We start from the raw sequence: 11,399 nt of genomic DNA on the forward strand, positions 1-11,399 counted from the left end.
GAGTGAGAGGACGTAAGCTCCCCTCCAATCCTGTTCCTTATTTGGGCTTGTTTAATTTATTGATTTTATTGATTGGTTAGTACTAAAATTGCTAAGCAACCATTATGCAACATTAACTGAAAATAAAACACACAAGGAAGAACAAGGATTTCACGTTTAATGCATTTTTTATTCACTTGAACACACATTCTCTCTCTCTCCTACACACAAACAGGTTTCCAGGTTTTGTGGGGACATTCCATAGACGTAATGCATTTTATACCATACAAACTGTATATTTTATTCCCCTTACCTACCCCATTCCCTAAACCCAACCATCACAGAAACCCTTCTCCTACTTCACATTTACAAGAAACATCATTTTGTTTGATTTATAAGCTTGTTTCCTCATGGGGACACAAGGTCACAAAAATACTGGTATTCCTATCTTTGTGGGGACACAACGTGATAATTACCAGGTGCACACACACACACAATCAGTTCAAATACGAATTTTCCAAAAATCAACATTTTTAAATTTAAAACATTTTAATTCATTGTCTGTCTATTGTCTGGATTCGGCCACCATCCCTGTCATATGCTAGCACCGACCACCTGGTGATGAGGAGCTCTATCTCCTTTTCTGTGTTATCTTTGGTCAGGGCATTCCGGCGGACTGCATCTGAAAAAAAAACAAAGATAGAAGAGGTCAGCATGACCATGTGATGTTACTCATAAAACCACCAAAACTTATTTTGGATGCAGGGCTCTACGCTTACATTTCTTTTTAGTTTAGGAGCACATTCAAAAATTTAGGAGCACATTCTGATCAATGACAAAATAACCTTCCCATTATAAGGAGATATTTGACTATAAAATTTTAACCTTATTAAATTTCAAATTCATAAATTGAGTTAGAATAATAAGAGGCAATCAGGAAGAATAAGTTACCAATCAAATGAAATCAGTAGCAACACAATTCATCTTTGCACTGCAGAGGTGGCATATAACAGAAATGTGGGATTTAGTTATATTTACAGACTGTTTAATGAGGCTCAGAAGTAGCATTAATGCATTTCAATTTATGATAATGTTATGATGTTAATGTTTTAAATAGAGTTTGAGTATAGAAATACAATTATGATCAGTCTTGAAGAAAAAAAAAAAGACTAACTTTTAAGACTAGTCTTAAAGGTTTATGCAACCAGCCACTGATCGAGTCAGTCGCACTGTAGAGCCCTGGGATGTCACTACAGTGCCGTTTCCAGCACTGACACTCACCCAAAACCACACTTTTCAAAGTGAGCCCTTTGAATGCAGGCTTCAGTTGACCCCACTTCAATTGATGAGTCTCACCACGAAGAGTTCATAGTTTTTTTCAGGACCCACCCCACAGTGTCTTTAAGAGTCTTGTCTCCGACCATTCCAGGAAAAACAGTCTGAAACAAAAAGACATGTACCTTATTAGTTATTTAAGGAATATAGCATGAGTGAAAATGAGGACTGACTTTTAGGAATGATCTGATTAAACCATAATTTACCTCACCAAATTCTTCTTCTCATCTGGATTATTTAATGTCTCCTACAAACATTGTAGCTCCTCAATAGTTGAAAGTGGGAGCCCAAAATGTGTTGGGTCTGGGGTGAAGTCTGCAACTGCTGCTCTCTAATAAAATAGAGCTGGATGAGGATCTACTTAGCAATAGGCTTTAAGCTCCTTGTTTCCTGTCTGCCATTACTGGACAAACTGATAAATCCAGGTGTGTCTGATTATTGTTGTTGTGACTACTAAGCTCAGGCACACCTGGATTAATCAGTTTGTCCAATAATGGCAGACAGGGAACAAGGAGCTGGCTGAAGTTCAGGAAGTAGTGCAGCTGGGCGTAAAGCCTATTGCTGTAGAACACAAGAAAAAGCAGGCATAGCAGATTACTAGCAAAACATTGTACGTAGATATGTACGAGTAAACCGAGAGAGATCACTTTGTATAATTCCTACCTGTAGGCACAGCCTCCTGAGAAGACCTGTGTTGTGTGTCATATACTTGTGTGCCATGTAAGGGTGGGGTGTGCTAAAAGAAAAGAAAAATATGTTTTAATCTCATCACATATACCAAATAGGAATAGGCAAAAAAAAAGTGAAAAAAAAAAATTAAATGTGGTCAATTCAATATCAATTCTCATCGTTTTTCTGTATTTATTTTCATTACATTATATCTGAAAAGCATTCCGGTTGAAGGAACTGTCAATGTCCCGATTGGGCCAGTGCTGCATGATCATAAAAGTTTACATTTTGCACGCATTTTTAAGCCTTGTCAATTTAAGCATTCAAGCGAACTTGCATGCGCTTGCATGCGCTATGTGAGAAGAGCACACACTGGAAGCGCTTACAGCTGCGCGACAGCGTGCAAATTACGAAATTAATTCTAGTTCTCTACTTGCAAATTCACACATTTTTTTAAAAATGCCGGCCTTTGCGAGTAAACAGACGGTTATGAGAAGAAGTAGAAAAGGAATGCATTCATTGCCTATCATAATTTGATCCGTGCATTAGTCTTAAAGTGGTAGTAACCTTCACCTGTCTGTGTTTTTAAATGTTAATCAAACTACAAAAGAGGAAGTCACTCCCTGCTTTTCACTGAATAACGATTTGTAACTTTGTGCAGATTAAATAAAGGTTAATCCTAATTAGTGAAGATATGCCGTGTTATTTTACATTTGATTACTTTTTCAATTTCTGTATCTGAAAAATACTGTTAGACCTACCTGAAATGCACAGATTTCTTCATTTGTATCTTTGTTCTATTGTACTTATATTGCATTGCTTGCATTTAATTTTTATTAACAACTATTAACTTGTCTTTAATCTATGAAATTTATATTAGTAGTTTTAGCTGTAGTATCAAAAATAGAATTGATAATTGTTAATTTTCACTGGTATTTAAAATATTGGGTGTCATAACCTTATTACAAGAATAAATGGGTAAAAACTACAAAAACTATTTCATTCATTTATTACTTTTTTTGTGGTGGGGCCAGTGAAAATGTAATCATTGAATCGAAAATCGCAATCCAATCAATTTGAGATCTAATGTATCTGAATCGATTTGAGACATCTGAAACAATACCCAGCCCTAATACCAAAGTGATTTTTTTCTCTCCATGGGCTATCTCGCCCTTCTTACTTGAAATCCAGTTTGGCCTGATGTCTGACTTCTGCCAGCTGCTGCATGGGTTGGGGTGTCTGTAGGTGTAGCACTCAGGCTGTTGGTAATGGAGATTGGAGACCACGATGGTGGACTAAGCGCTGTGATGTTCGCTGAAAGGGGAGAAGCCCGTGGACCTACAGAATTTCTACCTGTGGGCACAGCCCCCTCACAAGACCTGTTTTGTGTGCCATGTATGGGTGGTGTGCTAAAAGAAAAGTTGTTTTAATTAGGGCTGGGTATTGGCAAGGGCCTCCCGATACGATACGTGTCACGATACATGGGTCATGATAAGATACGTATCACAATACAATCAAAAATGTAAAAAATAGAGCTGAACACCTGCAGCTCTTTGAAAGATGCAGGTGTTTTAAAATTTTCTGCCATTTTCTCACTCCCTCTAACTTCTGAGACATTGGCCGAATGGCCGTATATGGCAGACAACTGGACAGTGACAACTATAGCAGCGGCGAGGAGGTCGTTTGACGCACACAGAGGGATTTGATGGTTTTTAAAATATCGACAGTAGAGATCGAAATATCGATACACTATCGATACAGCTAACTATCATGGTAGTTAGCTGTATCGATTTTTTTGCACAGCCATAGTTTTAATCTCATCACACATATCAGTCATCAGTCAGATCATCGTCAACAAGCTTACTGTCGTTCTTAATACCTTGCAGCAAATTAGACAACGATTTAACTGCTTTGTGTCTCAGATTAGATTTAAAATAATGCATTTGATCAGCCATTCTTACCTAAGAGCAGTGTTTATTTTAGAACAGCAAAAGCAAGATTACCTGAGGAAAAAAGAAAAAAAGATTAGCATTGTACAAAACCATACATAATGTCTTATTATACTAAACCATTACAATTTCCCTTTTTTAGTCCAAGCCCAACCCAATAACCATTATGACATTACCCAACTACCAGCATAACTGCACAGTGCATAAATTAGGGTCCATCAAGACATGTTTAAGTTTACACACAAATCTATAATTGTGACATTCCATACACTGGTATATATTAATCCGCGAATCACATGCGAGCCAAACCGTGGTTCGGATCAACTGCGATTTGTCACAGCACTACCAGCTAACATTTTGTTCCACTTAATTTTCCTCCAAAGAACACTATGCTTGTAAATATTAATCACGTAAATTGCATTTAATAAAAATTGCGTCCCATTATTTAACATCCCAGCTAGTCAATGCTAGCTTCGTTCGCGCCATAAAAGTTGGAGCCACTTTCATATTATCCAAAATTTGCACTACTTTTCTCAGACATGATAAATAATTTGATGTTGTCCTAATTAATAATTCTTAAATGAATTATGAATTCTTTATGTTTGTTTCATCTGGAAAAAAGTACATGAACATGTCAAAGGAACATGAACGAATCAATAATAACCAACATGTAATCAGCAACAGTTCGAAATAGAGTTAATATATGATGTGACGGGAACTCGATTGAAACTATGCTTAGCGTGAATGTTGATGCTTTTTAAGGAAACTGAACACAAGACTTACCTCAAGTTTAACGTATGGCGTAGGATCGAAAAGGGAATGGATGATTCAGTCAGGCGTTGAGTTTTATCTCACCCGTTGTACAGACGTTACTCCAGTGATGAGCTGAGCGTGCTGACGCTTTCTGCAGTTACCGTTGAAATCGGCTTCATACTGGCAAAAGGGTCTGAGCCGAGCACCCAGTTTAAAACAGCCGCCAACGTACGGGATTCATCTTAAAATGAATTTTTTGCATTTATCAGCTTACCCCGAGGCCATCCAAGATGTATGTGATTTTGTTTCTTCAGTACAACACAAATGTAGAAACTCCAACCGTTTCAGTCTGTATGCATGTGAATAGTAACAAAATCTCAAACAGTAAAAACATGCACAGACAAATCCAAATTAAACCCTGCCGCTCGTGACGACACATTGATATCCTAAGAAACGAAACGATCGGTTTGTGCGAGAAGCCGAACAGTATTTATATAATTTTTTTACCTCTAATACAGTACTATGCGTAGTCAAATGAGCCCGTGCACAGCACCTTCTTCTTTAGAGTTTTAATGGCGGGTTGCGAAGCAACTTCATAGGTGCATACCGCCACCTACGGTTTCGGGTGTCCCTGTATAGCCCTCAAGCCGTGCATCCGATACAGTAGATGGCAGTATGCAACTATGACGTTGCTTCGCAACCCGCCATTAAAACTCAAAAGAAGAAGAAGGCGCCGTATTAGAGGTAAAAATTATATAATACAGTTCGGTTTCTCACAGAAACCGATCGTTTCGTGTCTTAGGACATCAACGAGCAGCAGGGTTTAATTTGGATTTGTCTGAGCATGTTTTGTTTTTTACTGTCTTTGGTTATGGACAGACTAAAACGGTTGGAGTTAAAAATCTACATTTGTTTTAAAGAAAGTCGCCTACATTGAATGGCATCCATTAAAACCATCCTTGATTTAACATAAGCCGAGTCATTTCCAAAAGTGGTCCAGATCATACAGCCAGAGCTGGGTTACCAGTTACGGTGAACATGAATCGGCCCAGTGCTTACAGCCAGAACAAAAATGAATGTGCCAGAGCGAGCTGCGGGGCACAATCGGCTCGGTTAACACACGCCGATGCCGAGTCTGAGCCGCAGCTGCCGCAGGGCAGCCGAGCTCGGGCCGATTATACATGCTAGCTGGGTACTGAGGAGCTAGGTTGTTCAAGGATTTATAGACTAGAAGGAGAATTTTGAACTCAATCCTGAAGTTTATGGGAAGCCAATGTAAAGATTTCAGCAACGGGGTGATATGGTCATATTTCCTCTTACCTGTCAGGAATCTCGCTGCCGCATTTTGGGCGATCTGTAAGCATGCCATTTGGGATTGCAAAATGCCGTAATAGAAAGAGTTGCAATAATCCAAGCGCGACGTGATAAGGGCATGGACAGCTGACATTTGTTTGTCGTATTTTCACGCCCAGATTCCGGACTAGTGGCAAAGAAAATTTTTCAAAATTACAGAGGTCAAGATCGTTTATTTGTCTGGTCGCAGATGGGTTAAAAACAATAACTTCGGTTTTGTCAGAGTTCACAAAAAGAAAATTCTTGTCAAACCAGGATCTTGTCTCCTCAACACATGCTGTCAGGCTGTCTAAGGTGCCTTCTCGACAGCGGGATATAGATTTGCATGTCGTCAGCATAACAGTGAAATGATAGATTGTGTTTCCTGAAAATAGAACCCAGGGGAAGAAGATAAGGAGAAAAGAGGGTCGAAGCTAACACAGATCCCTGAGGCACGCCACAATTCAGTTTGTGGATTGATGAAGTAAAACCTCCTTTTTACCATAAAATTTCACCATAAAACATCTATTAGATAGGAATGACTTAAACCAGCTTAAGACCGCACCTCCTATACCAATAGAGGACTCCAAACGTGAGATAAGTGTCTGATGGTCGACAGTATCAAAAGCAGACGACAAGTCCAGCATTACTAGGATCACAGAGTTCCCTGAGTCCGTAGCCAAGTAGATTTCATTGAGAACTTTGGTGAGGGCTGTTTCTGTACTGAGCAGCGATCTGAACCCCGACTAAAATTTCTCAAAGATCTGATTGACATTTAAAAAATTCTGTAGTTGTAAAAAACATTTTTTTCCAACACCTTGGAAATAAAGGGTAAAATAGATATTGGGCGGTAATTAGATAAAATAGCAGCGTCAAGTGATGTTTTTTTATATAGGTGTGACAGAGGCAGTTTTCAAGCTGGAGGGAAGCATGTAAGATCATTCGAAATGTATGTTCCAAGATACTTGATGTTTGAAACCATTTCCACTGCTGATCCTCCAATGAAAAGGGGAGAGGGTGTGTGGCTTTTTCTTCCACCCTGAAAACAAGGAACAATTTTTGTTTATCATTGTTTTTCGTTCGCTCTTGTGAGCAGTGCGCCCTGGCGAGTGGCAACTCCACCCCCAGACGGTTCAGCTGATTTGGAGACGTTTCGTTGAAGCACACGTAGACCTGTTTGCCTCCCCAGAGACAACCCACTGCTTGGGATGTCACACCGGATAGTTGACACTATTGCCCTTGCCTATCAGATGCAAGGCACGCCGTGCCCATTTAACTTGGAGCGCAGTCCACAAGAAGCATAGCATCGTTGGGCATTGGCTTGCGATTCCTCGCTGGCAACACGAACACTGTAGAACCTAGTAAACGTGTTAGGTGTCGCCCAGCCTGCAGCTGTACAACACCTAACACGTTTACTAGGTTCTATAGTATTCGTGTTGAGCCCGTTTCCTCTCATGTTCTCACCTCAAATCGGTAGAAACACTGAGTGAAGTATCAGCTTTTAGCCTTCATCAGCTGAATTCTTGAAAATCTGTGTTAAGGCCTTGCATCCCTATGAGCGACCCCTACAGGGGATCCCATATGTGTAATGTTTGTTGGAGTAAAAACTAAGAACAGAAAAAGATCTGCACACTGTAAAAAGTCCCTTTATTTAAGTAGTTAAAACTGCAACGTTTCGGTCAAAGACCTTCGTCAGGCAAACACACACACACACACACACAAACAAGGATCATTATTAAACAAGAGTTCACAGGTTCAAACAGTTTCAATTAATGACACCTGTTAACAATCAAGGTCACTCAAGTAAGCAGCTAAAGTAGTCTCATTGAAGTAACACCTCAAAACATCATATAGCACCCAAACATTCTCCCATCATCTTTCTGATATACGCTTCAAACAAGATTAAACAATACTTAAATCACATGAAAAAAAAAAAAAATACTCACTCATAGGTACAAAAGATATCAATTAGAAACATGAATTAAAATCAAGTTCTAAATTCAATCCCTTAGGAGAAAGAGTATTTAGTGTGTAAATGTAGTAAGCTTCTCTTTTTAATAGGAGATTGTTAACATCACCACCTCTTCTAGGCACTTGGACATGTTCAATTCCAATATATCTAAGTGTAGAAAGATTATGTCTTTTTGAATTAAAATGTACTGCTACTGGGTTTTTTTTGATCATTTGTGCGTATACTACTTCGTATATCAGAAAGATGATGGGAGAATGTTTGGGTGCTATATGATGTTTTGAGGTGTTACTTCAATGAGACTACTTTAGCTGCTTACTTGAGTGACCTTGATTGTTAACAGGTGTCATTAATTGAAACTGTTTGAACCTGTAAACTCTTGTTTAATAATGATCCTTGTTTGTGTGTGTGTGTGTGTGTTTGCCTGACGAAGGTCTTTGACCGAAACGTTGCAGTTTTAACTACTTAAATAAAGGGACTTTTTACAGTGTGCAGATCTTTTTCTGTTCTTTGATTCATTTTTGATCTGGCACCTGGTCAAGACTTTTGGATGTGCGTATCCTGTTTTCTCTTCATGCATAATTATTTAATACAGCACTCCACAAAGTATCCCTAAAGATGGCAACCTCAAGTAAGACTTTTGAATTCAGTAAAGAAGATTATGCAAGGATTATTCTCAAAGATTCCCTGTTTGATGTCAACTCAACAACTCAAAATGTGAACCTTGAAGATATGAAGAAGCAGCTCAAACATTCTTACAACAAAGAAACCAGATTTCTTCTCCATGCTATCACTCTTAGTGATTACCTTAGGAACAATAGAATCCCTCGGGGTCTTCGAATCCAGAAATCACCAACCATTGGTTTCAATAACCCTGAATTTTGTGAACGATGGTGTGAAATTACCAACAAATGTTCCTTTGATTTGATGGTCCTAATAATATAAGAAACTACTAATCAGTTGGATAAGATTCGTCAACAGATGCAAGAGATACGGACCAATTTGGAGAAGGACTGTGTTGATAAAGACAAACTGAGAGAATGGTTTTTAGAGTGTAATCAATACAAAGAGAAGTTAGATTTGGAGATCAAGAACATTAAAAAGAAGAAGTTTGAAAGAGATGCAGAGGACTATCGTCTTGGGAAGGTGTACCTATGGAGACATGTTTCATCTAGAAACAAAATTCAGACAAGATTCTCTCGTCAACATGTGTCCATTGAATCAGATTCTGAAACTCAGTTGAGTACGGCTTCCTCTTCATCTTCTTTTTTAGACGACACAATACCTCAAAGGCGACTAACATCCAGAGGCCATGTGAGAGGAAGAAAAGGAGAAAATGTAGGAGGAGTAAGAAGAAGAGACTTTTCTCCCCGTCAATATTACACTCGGAGCAGGAAATATCCAATGTGATCAATTTGTCTGATAAAACTATCTCTCCTGCAGGCTTAACTGCCTTGAGTAAAGGACTGTCTTTTGTCCCTACAACTAATTATGATGAATTCAATACCTATGTGGACCTTCAAAAATTTTTCAGAACTTTACGTATTAAAGAATTTTTTGGTAATAGATCTTCTGTGGAACCTTTGAATACCCTTTCTAGTGTTGAAGATGCTTCTCATGATCATCCTCCCCCTTCTGAAACAACAAGAATCTCTACAAACTTTCGAGGTAAATCATCATTTGTTCCTTTTAAGAACAGAAATGCCTCTTTAGAAACGTTTTGTCGTCTTGTAGAGGGGGATGTACGGGAGGTATTTTCTAACAAATGTGAGCACAAGGTTTTTAATAATCTAACTAAGGATGAACGAAGTGCTCTATCTGATTTGAAAAAGGATAAGACCATTATAGTCAAACCAGCAGATAAAGGTGGTTCCATTGTGATTATGAATTTTACTTACTATGATCTAGAAGTTGAAAGACAATTAAATGATGATGTCTTCTATAAGAAATTGAGTACTGACCCCACCTTGGTCTTTAAGAATGAAATTCTGGAATACCTTCAAAATTTGGTTGATGCTGGTGAAATCACAAAACAGGAGTTTAGTTTCATGAAGGTTGATTATCCAATTACACCGGTCATTTACATTCTTCCTAAGATACATAAAGACCTTACTAACCCTCCAGGAAGACCGATTATATCTGGAATCGGGTCTCTTACTGAGAAAATGTCAACATTTGTGGATTTTTTCTTAAAGCCAGTTGTATCCACACTGCCCTCTTTTGTGAAAGACTCAATCGATATGATAAAAATTTTAAAAACTATTGATTTACCTGATGAAATATTGTTTGTAACATTCGATGTTGAGTCTTTATACACTAACATTCCACATGAAGGAGGGATAGAGGCAATAGAAGTCTCTCTTAGAGACCTACATCAAGACAAAAACCCTAGTGTTGATTGCATTAAAACATTAGCCAAAATGGTGTTGACTAAAAACTTTTTTAGATACAAAGATGATTTCTTTCTTCAGATTAAGGGCACTGCCATGGGTAGCACCATGGCCCCAAATTATGCTAACTTGTATGTGGGCCTTTTTGAACAGAAATTCATTTTTAATGGTCTAAAGAATCCCTTTTTATCAAATATTGTTATTTGGAGAAGGTACATTGATGATATTTTTATGTTATGGTCAGGTACTGAAAATCAATTGCTTCAATTTCACAGTCTCCTTAACACCTATGATGAACACTTGCGTTTTACTGTGAATTATGATGATTTGTGTGTCAGTTTTTTGGACATCCGTATTATTAAGAATGGCAATAAAATCATCACAGATCTCTATAGAAAACCCACTGACCGTAATACACTTTTGCATGGACAGAGCTACCATCCTACTACTTTGAAACGTAGCTTGCCCATTAGTCAATTTAACCGGATACGTCGAATTTGTAGTACTGAACAGTCATATACACAACAAAGTACTGAGCTGGTAAATAGATTTAGAGAGCGGGGTTATAATGAAGATTGGATACAGTCTGCATTTAGGAGATTTGAAAATGAAACCCAAGAAACCTCTCTAAAAAAAAACGGCTAAAATCAGAAAACAAATCAATTATATGTACCGTTCAATATTCTCCTATTTGTCCAGATATAAAAAAGATCATTAACAAACATTGGTACATCCTAAAATCTGATCCTCCCCTTAGTGATATCTTTGAAAAAACACCAAGATTTGTGTATAAATGCTCTCCCAATATACGTGATCATCTTGTAAGGGCTGATGTCAGTTTACCTGAACAACCCACTCACTTTTTATCTATCCCTTCGGGTAATTACAGCTGTGGTCGTTGTGCCCAGTGTAATTTTACCATCAAAACAAAGGTCTTCTCTCATCCCCATTCAGGGAAGGAGTTTGAAATTAAGGGTGTCATCACTTGTACCACCAAAAATGTTATTTACATGATTAAATGTC

At 38.2% G+C, this 11,399-nt stretch overlaps 1 long non-coding RNA gene across 7 annotated transcripts; it reads right to left on the reverse strand.

The window, feature by feature from the left end:
• Positions 1-232: 232 nt before the first annotated feature.
• On the reverse strand, positions 233-5,264 carry LOC135743965 (uncharacterized). Of its 7 annotated transcripts, none has more exons than XR_010530630.1 (7): positions 5,193-5,256; positions 4,960-5,034; positions 3,164-4,865; positions 1,978-2,050; positions 1,521-1,645; positions 1,261-1,418; positions 233-661 (listed from the first exon to the last, which is right to left on the reverse strand). It is a non-coding gene; the product is annotated as an uncharacterized lncRNA (long non-coding RNA). The 7 variants fall into 7 exon arrangements; XR_010530628.2 differs by having other exon boundaries at positions 3,164-4,878; positions 5,193-5,243; XR_010530629.1 differs by lacking the exons at positions 4,960-5,034; positions 5,193-5,256 and having other exon boundaries at positions 3,164-3,392; positions 3,945-3,986; positions 4,716-4,938.
• Positions 5,265-11,399: the final 6,135 nt, after the last annotated feature.

The sequence above is a fragment of the Paramisgurnus dabryanus genome, chromosome 2 (genome assembly GCF_030506205.2).
Source record: "Paramisgurnus dabryanus chromosome 2, PD_genome_1.1, whole genome shotgun sequence".
NCBI lineage: Eukaryota > Metazoa > Chordata > Actinopteri > Cypriniformes > Cobitidae > Paramisgurnus > Paramisgurnus dabryanus.